At 39.9% G+C, this 17,047-nt stretch overlaps 1 protein-coding gene across 1 annotated transcript in view; it reads right to left on the minus strand.

Moving 5' to 3' along the window:
- zbtb20 (zinc finger and BTB domain containing 20) overlaps positions 1-16,126 on the minus strand; it is a 32,804-nt gene extending 16,678 nt beyond the window's left edge. Inside the window, exons 1-2 of the mRNA XM_028422297.1 lie at positions 15,928-16,126; positions 129-277 (exon numbers count right to left, since the gene is read on the minus strand). The gene's annotated coding sequence lies outside the window, so the exon portion shown is untranslated. The remainder of the gene's footprint in view (positions 1-128; positions 278-15,927) is intronic.
- Positions 16,127-17,047: the final 921 nt, after the last annotated feature.

The following is a 17,047-nucleotide window of genomic DNA, read 5'->3' on the forward strand; positions in this document are numbered from 1 at the left end:
TTGTTTATTCAGTGAAAATAAATTTAGATGTACTGCAGAGGCAGAGCAGAACTGTAAACTCACAGCACCAGTGTTTTTTTACAGCTTATTTAAATCTAAATAGGAGAAAAAACTAAAGCAGTACTCACAGTTAGATGACGTTTTGTTACAGAGATGCTTGTGTGGCTGGTGATGAAGTGCGGGTCAAGCTTCAGTTTTGCTGGTGGAGATGGCTGATCAGAGGCCTGGTGCTAGGCAAGGTTGTCAGTCCTCTCTGTCCAAATCATGTGTTGCTCTGCTACAGTGTTTAGAGGAGGAGAAAGAAAAGAAAAAAAAGACAAAGACAGATCTTAATGCCACACACTGGCTCGTCGATAATGCCACTCCTTTAATGAACCCGGAGCCACACTAACACAGATATCTCCCACCGACATGCTGCAACAGATGTGTGAAGAGTTTTTAAAGCAAGACGAATGGGCGTTCCTGTGTACACATGACCACAATTTAAAACTCAAGGTTGGAATTAATAAGGGTATGGAAACCAATTCTTTCATAAACCTTATCTGACCCACTTAACGACAGACCCACGCCCTTCCCAACAATATTATCTAAATTTATTTATTTATTTATTTCCCCCAGAGATCATCTCTAAATGTTTTAGACAAGGGTCTCAGCCACACTGACCGTGTGTGTGTGTGTATGTGTGTGTGTGTGTGTGTTTTTTCCATTTTCAAACCCACAAATTAAAAAACAATGTCTAATACAGATGTAGAGCAACATTAAAGGTTGTAATCACAGAAAAGAGTCAAATATCAAACACACAAGGCATTCATTGAAAAACACAAGAAAGGCATTCAACAACATTAAGCATGTGATGAGCTGGTTTGGTGACGCTAAGAAAGCCTGACACAATTGCTCTTACACTGTACAAACACATTAGTATGCAAACGTTTGGACCCAAAACTGGAAACAAAATGATTAAAAAAAGTGCTCATGGTATCATTTAAGGTCAGACAAGCAAAAAAAAAAAAACATGAACCAATGCAAAAGGCCCACATTCTCCCTTATTAGTCCCACATTGTTGCCATCAAGAATTACAACCCATGCAGCCTTAAAAGCATCTGGAAAATATACACCATGTAAAGATGTGCATATTGAGCTCAGATCGTCATTCTAAATACATCTAAATATTCTTCTGACATATAGTAACTGCCACGATTACTACAACGAACGAACATCAAGTGCTCTCTGTCAAATGCCACTGACTACGATGTATTGCTGAATGAACAGAATGAGGTCTGGATTTGACCAGACCTGCACATGTTGACACAGATTTTTCTTGTACGGCACTCAAGTACTTTCACAGAACACACCTCCCACTTTCAGACACTGAGGTGAAAACTATGAGATTTTAATCAAGTGACCTCTGTATTTTTTTTCATATACTCCACAGAAGGATCAATTGCTGTGCTAAAGTTAGACCATAAATGTGCCTCATGTTAGACCGTCGCTGTGTTCTTAGACTGGTTTGGGTCCGCAGGCATCACTTTTAGGAATATAACAGGCAGTGATACGTGTGCTTGTGCAGCAATATGTGAAAGGCTTGTGTGAGCTAACAAATCTAATGATTAGATATAGTAATAGAATCTTAGCAAGTCATTCATTCCTAGACATTAAACTCTGAACACTGTCTATATCTCGTCAGAAAAATGTGTGTATTTTAATGTAAAAACGATCCTACAGTCATAAACTTTACTCTAAGAGTAACACAATACACCACAATAACTTTCTATTACAGACTTCCATAAAGCCTGAACTCCAAAAACCAAGATCTATGTCAAACCACAGCCCTACTGTAGGTGTAACCCTCCATTTAACCTCAGTAGTAGCACTAGAATAATTCTGAATGTGCTTGGTCAAAGTGAGAACCAGCAGAAATGTAATTATTTCACTGCCCTCTTTTATATCACAATGCACACATGTGCCAAAATGCCAGAATCCATTACAATGAGAAGAATTTGACCTTTTTTTTCCCTGCCTGCAGGGGTTGGGTTAGGATGCAACCGTATCCTGGTTGCCATTGGCCTTCATTCAGGCTACAATGCAAACATATATGTTCCCAGGATTCCCTCTCCTATCCAGACATGTAAATCCACCTGCCTTAGGGGTAAAGTGAGGTGAATGTTGGCAACAAAGGAGTAGGCCAAGGGAAGCAGGCTTCAGTTGCCCAGACTGCCACTCACAACAGTGATTCCATTTTAGCCGTGACACAGTGGGTGAGCAGCAGCCAGCGCCTACCTGCAGTGAATTCTAATCAGCCCAGGGGTCTGTCTCCCTCCCTCCCTCCTGTACCCTGCCTTGGACTAAAGGGGCTGATGATCCTTCAAAATTAATTAGATCCTTGTAGGAGGCGGCCATTTTCTTTCACTTCCTACTGCTCCAACAAAAAATAAAATTTGAAATCAAACTGAATTCAGGGTGTGTACCCAAGCACCCATATTGATTTTTTTTTCTCTGTATGTCTCTACCTGTTTCCCGTTTCATCACAGTAAACCTCTCTCCTTCCATCCGTCTATCTCTCTGTCTGTGCCCCCTCTCCTCCCTCCCTCCCTCTCCTCCCTCCCTACAAACCTTCCCCAACACCCTCCGCCCCTCTCTGGCTGCCTCTGTGCTCCCAGCTCTGTGTCTGCCTCTGTGGAGTTTGCTGTCAATAAATCCCCAGAGGTCAGTTTGTCTGCTGGAAATCAGACACAATGCTTCAGACCGCCAATGCAATGCATGCTCTGCTGCTGCCGCCACAACAAAGACTGAGGAGGGGTGGAGTATAAGGAAGAAAAGGGATGGGTAGAGGGTGGGGGGGGGGCAAAAAAAAAGACAGGAAGGAGAGGGCTGCAACTTCACCAGCCAGACTCCAGGTTAATCAGCTGCCTGTATTAGGTGACAAGCTCGTGAAATACGCTGCATCGAATTGGACATTAGTTAATCAAGGGGAGGGGTGGGGTGGGGGGTTAAAATGGTGAGGATGGGGGATGGGGGTGGAGAACAGACATAAGAGGCATGCTTATGAAAGGAGCGGTATCAACCATGTGAATAATGTACATCTTCAATATGCAAATACTGCTTACAATGCACACACTCTAAGCATATATTCAAGGCCCCTGGTACATTTCAATCTGAAGACAAAAGGGCCACAGGGCTTTATGAAAAGCTCATGTCCATGCTTGTGCATACAGCATCCAGATGGATCTGATGCAGATTTGCACTTAGGAGGAGTGTTTTGTATTACACCTTATTAATAGTTAGTTTGCCTAACAATCACTGTCTAACATTGTAATTATTAATTTCAATCATCCATTCAGCTCAATCGCATTAGCATATATATATACAAGAAACAATGCTATAATAGTATGGTCTAATGTAATTCAGTTCACAATGTGAATATGTGGCAAGGACACAACAATTGTGTCAGTATGACATGAGATAACTGAGAGTGCGTTTGATAAACAGTGTGCAGTCACTGCTGTCATTCAACATCTTAAACTTTCTGAGAACGAAAAATAATCAAATTACATGTCGGCTAATGTTATTGTGTCGCGGCTCCCTTTGATCTGCACAATTAAAAATGATTGAAAATGATTCATCTCCGGCCAACAACATTGTGCTGGCTGATTGAATCGGAGTAATTCTTAGTGCCCTGTCTCTTATTACCTTTTGAGTGTTTCTCTATAATACTGCTAAACACTTAACAGGTAAGTAATGCACCTAACTCACATACAGCACACTTGAGGAGGAGCTGCAGAAAACATATCACAGACTCCAGATTTAATTGATTTGCCTTTGTGGCAGTCACTGAAAATCATCAACAACCACACGTAGGCTGCTGACAAGTTGAGCCAAGATTTTCACACAACATTTTTTTTTTCCATTGCAGCTTCTCCTGAAACTGTAGGGTGCAAAACCACATATAATGTTTTAGGAATGTGTCAGCATGTAAATAAATGAAGACAATTAAACTGAGTGTACATTGCTCACCTGACAACACTAGGCGTCTGTCTGAACTTTGAACTGGCTCTTCACCTACAAAAGGTGTGGGTCCAGTTATTTCTTCCTTCACAACTATTGTTTTGATTTCCAAATCCCCACCAAGGACAGCTTAGAAATATGTAAACACTACAAAAAAGGGTTTTCCATTAATTCACAACAACACTTTTTTTCTTCTCTTGAGAATGCTCTCTTACTTCGTCCTGAAATAATTACACCGGTGTAATGTTATGACTACTACTGTAGTGAAATTGCTTGAATAACTCCATTATGTTCATGCATTTCTGTGCATTCTACACAAATCGAAACTTTTGTACACTGCCTAAATTTAATGTGGCTGTTTCAAATGGCACAGCAGATTAATGTGCTAAGATATTCAGCCCAACAGAAAGCTACTCAATGTGACAGGATGTGTGGCTTTCAAATAAATTCCTCAAGCAAACAAATAACAATAAACATTGCAATGCCTTTACACAAGCAGAGGACAGTTAGAGTATTTTTAACAGGACAACTTTGCCATTTTCTGTCAAAAACACACACACCGCCATCCGTTAACTATCGCAGATCCATTGTGTATTCACAGATAGGAGATTTTAATACACTTATTCCAGGCAAAGTCCACACAACAATTAGTGATATCAGTACATTTTCCATACTTTTATGAAGGGGAAAAACAAGCTGGCTTATGGCCATTAAAACTAAACACAGTACGTCACTCTGGTGGCGCAACTTGTGTTTGAAAGAAGAGAAAAAAAAAACTCTTAGATTTGGCATATGGCTCTGCTTTTGTTAATGAGCATTTGACCAAAAAGAACCATCTGACTACTCACATGATAGTCTCCAAAACACCTCTAACCCCCGAAGCAGATAATGCTAAATTCAAGAGTTATCATTTAGGCACAAGTGTCCACACCAACTGCCTCTCTACAGCTACTACACACGTCAAGGACATTTTTCCTCTCCAAAAAAGGACCTTGTGGGCCATTAAGAGATCTTCATGAACCTATGCTTGCATAGGACTTCTCTGTCTATCATGCAAAAGCACTGAATGAATTCAGTTTGGCAAGACATATTTTTTTTCTGTTTTTTTTTCTTGGACAGAACACAAGATCATATCCAGAACGTATCACCTTTATATCTTCCAAAGAAAACAGAGTGTCTCCTGACTTTCTGTCCTTGAGAGATAAAGCAGAAATAAAGATGCTTCGTACTGAATTATAAGAGGATAGTGTGGGACCTTTGCAATTCACGCAGTTCTTGCACTGTATAGGAAACAGCACAGTCTCTTCAGGTCGAGCGTGTAATCAAACAAAATAAAGACACACCCTTACATGTTTAGTATTTACAACTCGGGAAGCAGAACAGAACACGCTCACACAAGTGTTATGTGTACACTTTCATATACTGCATTGACAGGGTTAGGTGTAATTTTCATACATACTGCAAATGTGTGGTCATACAGCAGTGTTTTAAATATGTTAACACATTGCTTTCTACTGTTTTACTTGCACTGCAACATGTCATGTCTGGAAATGTGTTTGTAATCTGAGCCTGTAATCTAAATGACAATTTAACTACCAACAGTGAATCTACATTATTATTCCACCATGTGTGAATTTAATTGTGAGCAGCTTCAGAAGTTCTGTACCATGTGTTTCACCAGCAGCTGCACGAGGGTGCACGAGCCAATGCCGTGATGGCAAACAGAGCAGAACTTTCACAAATGTGCGAGGGCGCTTTAAGGAGTTTAGCACAAACCCTCACTTTTAGGTAGTTGGTATGTGTATGTGGTGTGTTTCAAGGATCAGTGATACAGCCTCTCGCCAACAATTTGAAAAGCTCAACATTTGTCATTTAATAGGGATTCACTGGGCTACTGAAATGACATTCTGCAAAGGTGTTAACAAGGTGCATGCTAGAAAATGGGGGAGAAAAGCAAAGAAAATAGTGAAAGTGGACATTGCAAAAAGGTTTTATGATGCAACGTATTTCTTCAGCTTGTAGCGGCACCAACAACAATAGAAATGCCATTAAGCTGAGAGAAGGTAAACTAACAATATCTTCAATACAATTTCTGCAAGTGCAGCTTTACTTCATTTTGTAGAGAAGATATAAAACCAAGTGGACTTAAAACAAACATCCTGTGCTTTTTTGAGCCTTATGAATGTTACAGTGTTTGGTGTATTTATAGTTTGGCAAGGTGTTGTGTAGTAAATGCAGATTATATATGTCTCCTCACCTCATTTGACATATGACCCATCTAAAAGTGTAATGCTGACACACTGAAACACAGTCAACCACAGGAGTGTCCTATACACACCATTACCAAATTTGTCTGGTCCAGTGGTCTTGCAGGCTGTCTGAGCAATATGAGTTATGACTTAAACAAAAAACTGGCACAAAGGTAAGATTTTCTCTTAATCCACCGGGCTGGTGGAGGGTCTGTTAAGAAACTTTATCCATACAATACGGTGTTGCAAGACAAACTTGTTAAGCAAGCCAACTACAGACTTTCACAAGAATGGAGAGAAATGCCAGGAACTCCAGATTTCCTATTGTGCTAATCTCATTCTATTAAAAGCAAAGTCAAAGAAGTCCAGATATTATTTAGAAATTTGAGCAGACAGGAATGTTGGTGCTGGACACCAAACGTGCAGATAAGTCATCAGCCCCATTGAAATCGGGCCTTAGTAATGAGGACAATGAGGTTATTCTTCTAAACAGAGGATCGGTTATCATTGGACACTTATGAAAAGTGTATTTGCTACTGACTACACTCAAAGAATACTTTAAGACAGGCGATGTCACTTAGTAAAGTCTTCTGTGGACAAGACTAATTGCAGGAAAAAGATGTTTCTAGGGCTGTGTATTTGTCACAGGAACTACTGCTAGCTTTTTTAATTCCATAGTGGGCAAGCTGTGAAAGCAAGTTATTGATGTTTAAACTGTACTATAGACACTATACTCAACAAAGAGTTAAGACGTAAGCACTCATATTCCAGCTTTGTAGCTAATGCCTATTTTGTTTGTCACTGTTTTTTCGCACTGCAGGACCTAGTGGAGCACTTTGGTTGGCAGCCTGTTGGGCGGTGTTTGACACTGATAAAACTGACATGAGTGACGATGTTAAAAAATGAATACATGGCCTCCTGAACCTTATGTATGCAAAGCAAGAAACAAAAAAGCTTAAGGAGTAGATTAAGGGCTATTTCTGCACCACATCACTCCTGCCTCAAGTTCCAGCAGTGGAACAAGGCCTATTATCACTGATCTATAGCCCATAAGCCCTGTGGTGTAACCTAAGCTGATCAGCTGTTTCTGGTAACATTACTATAAAAATCATGCCACATGGCAGTGAATGTTTTCAGTATGTCTTTTCACGAATATGGCACTTTCGAGGCTATGTTACCATTAACATGTTTGTGTTTTCTACTTTTGTACAGAGTGTCCACAGAACTTGGCCATTACAAGACTTCTGAACAAATCCTGAAATAAATATTTGAAGTGGATTCTTTTTAGTCTTGATATGCAAATGTTTTGGAAACAGTGACACGGGCGCCCATGTTCGCATCTTAATTCAGTGTCTGCAGTCACTACCTGTGCTTCACTGATTTGACACGCCCCTATCACATGACCTAGAAACAACAGATATATCATAACTTAATTCCTGCCTACCCTGTCGCCTATGAGAAACACACCTAAATTTAGCATTTTGTTATATATTCTCGATAAATTATTCAGATGGTTTCCTCTGTAACCAACCCTATGCTTCCTGTTTACACCACCAATAATGTATGGCCTATGGAAATGAACAGCTGGACAGATTGTTTTCATAAAACAATCATCCATTGTTCACATTACTTAGATTAGTGATTAACCAGAATAATTTGTGTATCATGGAGAGGTTTAGGAACATGTATGTTTGATTTTGATGAAGGTTTTTCATATTTATTACAACATCACATTAAGTAAATTTTAAAAAATGTAATAGCTCTCTCTGTGAATATCTCTTCAGTTTGAGTGTTAACCTGTGACCTGAGCAGCAGTATTTATGAAACTGCAGAAAAGCCTCCTACAGTCAAAGGATGTTAAAGACATTTTGTCTAAATAGCACCGATGTCACTTAACCTATTCATAGAAACTACGAAGGAAAATGACCTAAATGTTAATTTACATGGCGGCTGTCCCAAGGTCTTTTCTTCAAAGATATCAATAAAATGAGCAACGACGTGCCACATCGGTGTTCTTAGCACCTAAACGTCTTTATGTATGACACATGGAGTCCTTTGAAAGTGTGACGCACATGTTTTTAACACCAACGAAAAAATCCAACTGCTTTGTTTTGTTTTCTTTTTTATATATGTCAATTACATTCTAAGCCACGCCCAACAGGGTTGATAACTGGCTTGCCAGTTGTTGTTGTTGAACTGGTTAGACATGCATTTTTGCAGTTTCTATATAGAGATACATTTCCAGGTAATGAACAGTGTGGTAGCATTAAAACACGGAAAATTTAATTCAATATGGTAATTCTTGTTTACTTTGTCATTTATAGATACTGGTACCTAAAAATGACAAGATCACTTTTTTACATTAAAATATGAGTTATAATTACTACAGTGTTTATTATGTACATTCACTTTCTCCTTTTCCAATTGAGAAAACACAGCCATACTTGAAGCAAACCCCAGCTGGTTTGTAATGTGTTTCCATTGCCTTATTGGGTTAACACTATTTGTTGCTATGCAGTGTTGACTACCAGCAACATATTAATCTGTTCACCACTGCAACACTTCTTACATATTCTTATTATATGAGCGTTTTTTTGGACTGTCCTCTCTGATTTGTTAGAGAAAACACTACAGAGTCACCTCAGTATCAAGCGGGGAGATAACATGACCACCCATCAGCTCTGTTTATGATAATCATCTAGCCTTTTGGCCCTGCTAATGCTTGTGAATTGTCGGTCAGTGTGGTCTGTTGAATGTCGCAGAATTATTATCCTGCATGGTAACAATCTATAGCTCATAAGCCCTGTGGTGTAACCTAAGCTGATCAGCTGTTTGCTGGTAACATCACCATAAAAATCATGCCACATGGCTGTGAGTATTTTCAGCAGGTCTTATCACAAATGTGCTACTTGACAGTACTTGGTGCTGTCAAGGTTGGATTGAGAGATATGTGCTTCTAGATTTGTAAGTTTCAGTCTGTATGTTGCAAAAGACAGTTTTCATTAACTAAATCTAATAGCACAGCGTTTAATGGAAAGCTTTTGTTACTTCTGTTAGTGTCTTTCTCTGCTTGTATTTTAGCCCAGTGATCTGTCTTTCCTTTAAATACATGCTGGGATACACTGGATTGACCCGGAATAGAACAGAGTACCATGTGAATAAATGAAAGCAAAGCCTACTGCAGTGCTGGGCTATTTAGGACATTTTGCATAAAATGCATTTATGTCAGTTTAACTATTCATGGGAAATATAAAAGAAAAATAAGCTTAATGTTAGTGTACTCAGAAGCTGCCACGCTGTCTTTTATTTGAAGTTCTCAATGCCACCAATGACACACTGGTGTCCTTACTATGTAAAAGTCTCATGAAGCCTGACACATGGGTTTCATATGTGAGTGGAAATTTTTTATTTTTATTTTTTATTTTTTTTTATTTGGTAATGTAATGCAGGTGTGATGCTTGCCACTAGAATGATCACATTTGTTTCTTCATGACTAACCATACAACCCAAGTAGCTGTGATAATTGTCGTGCCACGTTTGTGGTTGTTGTTGTTTGCAGTAAAAAGGTTAAGCACATATTCCCTTGTCACCTGGGCCAAATAAAACAGAAGTCATTCTTTTCTCAAGGGTTAAGGCAGTGAGCTGTTAATAAAGATTTTGTTTTCTGCTGTTGTTAAGGTACATTTCAGGGTTATAAATGATGCAAATAGCACTGAGCCAGATGTTCCTCTTATTTACACGATAGACCTTTTATAAAAAGAAAAGAAAATTATGTATAAAGGAATTCCAATCAAAAGACAATATATTTAACAGCTGGTTTTAAATAGGTTAATCACCTATTATATAAAATACAGTTTCACATATTGTGGAAAAAACCTTTAAATTCCAAACATTTCATACATCTACAACACAAATATAATTGTGTAAAAAATTCCCCTATTTCCCCTAAAGTGCATTGCATACGGGTGCACCTTGAATGAGACTGTGCAGTCTTAACATTTTGGCTGCTTTCAGTGCAGTTTACTGGCATGAGGCTTAAAAAGTTGTCCTCATGCCAATAAGGAAGCAGAGAATTCCCAACACTTTGTCTCCGTATAACAGTTTGAAATGTTACTCGGCACTCGGATACAATTTTATTCTCAAAAACCCTCCTTAGATACTTTCCCCTTCAACCAGGCAGTGATCTCACCATGACTTGTAGAAAACCATATGGGTAGCAGGGTGAACTGAGGACACACATGCACCTTGGCAAACACACAACTTCGCTATTAGAATCCAGGATACATTTTTCACATCAGTCAAATAGTTAGGCCTGCATGTGTTTAAAAGGGTGACTATGTAAATTGGGTAGAGAAGCCTGTTTGGTCAGAGCAGAGAGCAAGCAATGTTCAATTCCATGATACAACAAGATTTGAAAATCTAAACTTATGTAACAGACAGCTGAAAACAACAGCAAACAGCATGAAGCATGAATTTGTTTTTGGCATATGTAATGGAAATACATGGTCATACCCACTACTGCATTGTGTATACTGCACATGTATCAACCAACAAATACAACTACTTTAAAAAAAGCCAAGACTCATTGTGTTAATAATCAAAATATGTTCTACCTTTATGAGAATCATGTTGTATGAGTATGAGAGTAGGTTAATTGTGGAGTGGTACCAAATTAATGTGTAAACATGATTAAATCATGAAGAAAAACAGGCTTAACCCGAGGCAAAAGTGTGATCAACTGTTCTCCACAGGATGTTCATTTTATGCTTGAAAATGTACTTTGGAAGTTCGTCCATAAAACTGTGTTGTATTTGCCATCAAGCTATGTGGGAAAGAAGGATAGTGTTTCATAAGACTTTATAAAGTTTTATAATCGAACAAAAGCTTCCTGACAACCGCCTGGCACATTCGCAAATACTTATTCAGTCTCAATGTGTGCTTTCATTACGCATTCCTGTGATACTTGCAGGGAAGGAAGATTTCAAAAACAAAAGTCCTTTGAAAACTGAAAAGCATGCCATAAAGTTTTTTTTTATTTGTAAGTTTCATGCTGCAAGTCACAGAGGTTTAAGTGAGTTTCATGAGAGCAATTGTCATGACCGACCTTTTAGATTTTCTCTTGACTAAAAGGGGGAAATTCCTTCTCAATAAACTGCAGCGTGAAGCTGTCACTAAGCATTATGAATCGATAAGATATCCCAGTTTTATTCCAAAAAAATTTATTATCCTGGCTTGGCCATTTCATCAATAAACATGAATTACATTCCTTACACTTTCTGCTTACACATATTATATTGTGTTCTACATGTGCCTTATATCTGGAAAGAAATCATCACAATTCTCTGTAACAGCGCTTTTGTGTTGCATAAGCAGCTCAAGGTAAAACTCTTTCCTTAATTACAAAGGAAGCTTATACAGACTGTCTACTGCTTTTGTGACTGTGATAATAGTATTTCCTGAAATTTTTAAAAAAGATATATATAATGTGAAGCATGTTATGTGTGGAAAAAGGTGATTTGAGGGTAGAAGCATACAAGCCAGCTAGCCAGGAGGTAGCTAGCCTGCCAACAATTTCTGTCAAAATGTATTCTAAAAAATCACAGAGGCAGATCTGGCTACCAACGTTGTTACATTTAAATAGAAAAATCAATAAATACAAAGCATTTTACACATAATAACTTCACCTTTGAGGTTCTACCTGTGCATTTTTAAAGTTTCCATGGTAACTGGGTACCCAAGTGTAGTATGAAAGCTGTAAAAAGGGGATTCAACAAACATCTAGTGAAAAACTTTATGTATTCTTCTCAAACAAAAAAGGCAAATCTTTAAGCTTAAAGTCCATTAAAGGCTTAGAGGCTATTAATCATAAGACTTATTAACTTTAAAGTGTGCACCTGAAAACTGTCTCAGTTGGCAATCACACCACAGATGAGTGGGGGGAATATTTCTCTAACGAGTATTATACAAGCTAGGAAAGAATAAACTCGCCCGAGACAAAAAGGCCAAGTAGTTAACAAGCACTGTGACATTCTGGATGCAATCCACAAAGTGGCTTGTTATATCGATGGATCTCTACTGCATTCCCAAAATGGCTGCCAAATATGTTCAACAGAGCCAGACAAAAGTGCCAGAAAGGACTCAAGTGCAATTCTTTGTCTAGTCACATGGTGGTAAAATACCTGACTCAATTGTTTTTAATTAAAATATTAATTTGAATTCATTTGTAAGAGCTCACCCGTGATTCGAGCAGGAATTTTATTTGATTATTATTTTTGTAGGGTGTTGCCGGTGCGGACTTAAATGTGTTGTAAAAAATCTAGATTCAAAGTATTTATTAATACAATAAAATTCACACAATGAGCAGCTCTGTGCGAATTCTACTAATGCCCAATACTGAATGCTTTCCTCAAAGCTCTCCCGTCCTTTCCACTGTGTTGTGTATTAAAGCCACTCAAAATCTTTTGAAGAGTGTTCTATTGAAACATCACGAAGATATAAATATACATTTAATTATGTAAGCTTTTGGGCCACCAGGATTACCTGGTAACAGCCTGGTGAAGATGGCTGGACAGCGTGGGAATACCAGAAGTGTATAATTGCGGGGGTTTCTGAAAGATGTCTCTATCTTGTCTATTTGGGTATCTTTTTACTGCACTCTAAAAAATTATTTAGAATGCTGACCTGCCATCTGTGTGCATGTACAGTACACGATGATTGTTGTGTTCTTTTTTTTTTTCTTAACACATCTCTTCCAAAGAAGCCCTCATTACATTAGTACACCATGGAACCCTCACACATTTTCACTTGAGTGAACCCAAATAATAATAATCAGGTGGGAGAAATGTGTGAAAGCGTGACTAAAATCAGTCAAAAACTGAATGCTGTGGACACATTGTGCCAGTTTGATGGTCACTAATAACCCACTGAATGTGGAGAGAAGGGTGACAAGCTACAGAGGACGAGCGAAGAATGGTGAAAGCCAAAAGAAAATTGGGATTGATTGCAGGGTGTGGATTAACAGAACCCACCCACCCCTCTCCCTCTCCCTACGCTCCCTCTGCTTGCATGAGAGCAGGTCTACAGTGTCTCTGCTGGGTCTCCTTCATATAATAACGACTTTCCTTGATCTGCAGACATTCTCTTAAATATTCATTAGTCATGGGTGGGTTTTAGCCGTGACACAGAAAGCGGGCACATGGCGGTGGCTCAAAACACTGTGAATATTAATGTACATGTGAAATACATGCATATAAATACTCATTAGCGACTTAACTGAAATGAAACATGGGCACCTGATACTCGGACTACAAACACTCACATTGCAAATAATGGCTGACTCTCTTCCAGCTGCCCACTGTACACCTCTGTGCTAATAAAAATTAGAGTTTTTGACATCAAGCGCACCAATTTATGAAACAATAAACTGTCCAAAAATGAAGGTGTTGCTTTGTTTCGATCCAGTGTACACACATATAATTTTTTTTTTAACTTTTCTCACTACTGACTCACCCACATGCAGCCTGCCACATCCATATGCTCTAATTCATAGAACAGATTTTACAATCATATCTGCTTAAAATCATATATAAAGCTGAAGTGTTGCTATACTGCACACGCTCAGATCTGTGTGCTTCAAACGTGTCCATTCAGAAAACAAATGATCCAGTGCAGCCACTAAAATTACATAACCAAGCCTATAGGACTGCAGCCCGTTTACGTTGTGGAGGCATATTCTGAATGAAGGCGGAGAGAGGAAGTGATCACAACAAAAGTGAAAAGGGATGAACGCACATTTAGGCTACGTGGTGAAAACCTACACACACACACACAGGTGCACATCCACAGACCATTCCTGCGCTGGAAGGAGACGGACGCCCCCCCCCCCCCCCCCCCCCCCCCCCCATGCGTCCAACCCGGACCGATCAACCTTCTTGTCTTGCGGCTATTCACGGAAACAGCTTCAGTGACCACACCAGGACCGACCTCTGACATGACTAATGTGTTGACGCAAAGCTTTATACCTGCGCACAACTTCTGCGCTACACAGCCTATTAATCAAACACAGAACGTGCCGTATTGTAGAAACTATCAGTGGCGTTTATAACAGACACAGGAACATGCTGTATTACTTTCTTTTTATCTGACAAAGCCAAGCGCTTGGGGACAACATCTGTTTGCCACACACACACGCACGCACGCACACATACACAAACGCACACACTCTCCGTCCCTTTCCCACACACGCACTGAAAGATGGAGCCCGAAAGAACAAACCTGACATGTTGCTCAGGATAAACTCCCCAATGGCCGTTTCAGTGATTTTTTTTTTTGTTTTTTTTTTGGAGCCATTGCTCTGTCTATTTTTTTTTATTCCTCTAACTTTATTCAAGACATGCAGAACATCCACAGCGGCATCTGATAAGCAAGGCAAAGGAATCACGAGTTGCCCATGAATATTTTGCAACAAAATGTCTCAAAAGGAACACACAGAAAGCGGCTCTTGCAACTTTAATTACACCAGAGCATGGCTCCACATCTAGGCCGCATCCTTTGCCAAAACAGCCTAGCATCGTAAACATTTGAACATACTGTATACTATGAAAAAACATATATATGACTGCGACAGTTAAAGTGATCACTTTTTTTTTTTGGTAGAAACATGGCACCAAAATCCAGACCAGAGTCCCGCTGCACCTACTTCTTATTTATCCAAACTAAACCTGCAATATTGTTTTAACTTAAGACACAAATAGCTATTATACAGCCTTCCCCCACCTCCTAAGCACCCTGTAATGTACCCCATCTCATAAATGCCACGCCGTATTGATCTTAATTCACAAGAAAAAAAATAATAAAAAAAATGTAGGCTAGACATCTGTCTGAGTGTACGCGCTGTATGAGCCGCTGCTCTTACGATACAATTCAGACAAGGGGGGGGGGGACCATCTTTCCGGCAACTTCACCAAACTGAGTCGTATTTAAGCAAAGGATTTCTATTCAGAGTGAGTTGTGGAGCTAAAATGCGATAAGGAAACGTGTTTCCTCTGACTCAAATAACTGACCTAAAAGCCAAATGCGCACGTCGGCTGCCACAGTTGTTCCGGGCTCACAGTGTGTAAAATGTGAGCGAGCAGCCAGCCTGCGAGCATCGCTGAGGCTTTCGCTGATTGAGAAACCTGTGAACACACTTTGACCAGAGTAGTATTGTTCTCAACTGTCCACTTGCCCGGTTCACGGCTGAATCCGAAAGTAAAGGGCTAAAGGTAAAAAAGGAGCAATAATGACAGATGGGAAACTTGCGTCATGCCAGGGCAGCGCGTTTCTGTAGTCGAATATAAACGGACAACAAACCCCCCTTTTGGCTAACCCAAACTGCATCCCCACACATAAGGGACTCGTTTTATTATATTTGCTACTCCGGCGTCACGGTTATTCAATATCCGTGATCATCTACAGAATGAAGTTTCCGATTAGAGCTTAATATTTGGTTGGTAAAAGCCTGCCACAACTACAGGGAAGTCAGTGGCATTTGAGGCATTTCACCCTGAAGTCAGGCTGCATGTTGTAATCTCTGATATAAGATTTTCTTCTTATATCTCCTCTGTAATAGCCTAACAGCGCTAAGAGATGTTGTAAAGACCCATCCCCTTCCCCACTTTTTTCCCCAATTTCTTACCTGCACTTCGAAGCTCGTTCAAAAAAGTGGCGACAGCGTTTCCAAGGCTCCCCCTGTTTTCCCCGACGAAGCGCGTTTTTTTTTAATATGTTCCTTTACTTTGTTTCATTTCTCACTTCCATCTTCTTTTCATCTCATCAATAAACACACGCTGCAGCCTACCTTCATAGAGCAGCTCGGTTCAAGTGTGCCCTCCCATTTTTTAACTATACATCGAGTACTTTGAGGGGTGGTGGAGGAGGAGGAGGAGGAGGAGGGGGTGAGGCAGGCAGGCACGCCTTTTCACTTAAAGCTGCTATTGGAAGAACAGTGCACTGTCTTGGGTTGGATCAGAAATCCGTCAACATTGTTTGTGCCCCAATAGCAGCGAGCAGAGTGAAGGCGGTGAGACCGGCTTCATAATGGCTCTCTGTGGTGGGAGTTATAGTAATAGTAGTTGTAGTAATAGTGTTCCTCCTACTCAACTTCGCTCCTGCCTGAACACAATTTTATAAGTGGAAGCCGGGGTGCGAAACGAAACTAAGCCTGCGAAGGATGAGGGTTATAACAGGCTCACCGTGATGTTACACCCTGCGTAATCACTTGCTTTTACGCATTATACTCCATATTTATTCGAATTATAGTCTTTATTTTTACTAACGAGGCTGCCAGCGCCTTCTGTTCAAAATATCAGCGTCCACAAATGTGAATGAACTGTGAAATCTACCCCCAGTTTGGATCAAAAGGACAGGGGAATTGTCAGTTATGTGTCCGTCATGCGTCTGAACTTTGCATTGGACGCCGCCTCTGCCAGTACAGTGAGCCAGCTGCGCCTCGGCCTCTCATTGGACAGCAGCGCCGTCAATCATCTCCAGCACCAACAAGCTAGATTGTCTGCCGTGTCTTCTACTTTCTACGCATTTCTATTTTCTCATTTATTTATTTTTTAACGTCCCGAGCTGACCTCGAGTTTGCGAGCAGGGGAAAAAATGGTGTCGGTTCAGCCGGCCAATCAGATTTGGTAGAGGAATTGCTTTTTTCTCTTGTTGTTGTTGATTTTTTTTGTGTCATTATCCAATGCCTTGAGATATATTGTGGCTGCTGTAGGAAAAAAAGCCAGTAATGGGTCATGTGGGATCCC

Source organism: Parambassis ranga, chromosome 14 (assembly GCF_900634625.1).
Source record: "Parambassis ranga chromosome 14, fParRan2.1, whole genome shotgun sequence".
NCBI lineage: Eukaryota > Metazoa > Chordata > Actinopteri > Ambassidae > Parambassis > Parambassis ranga.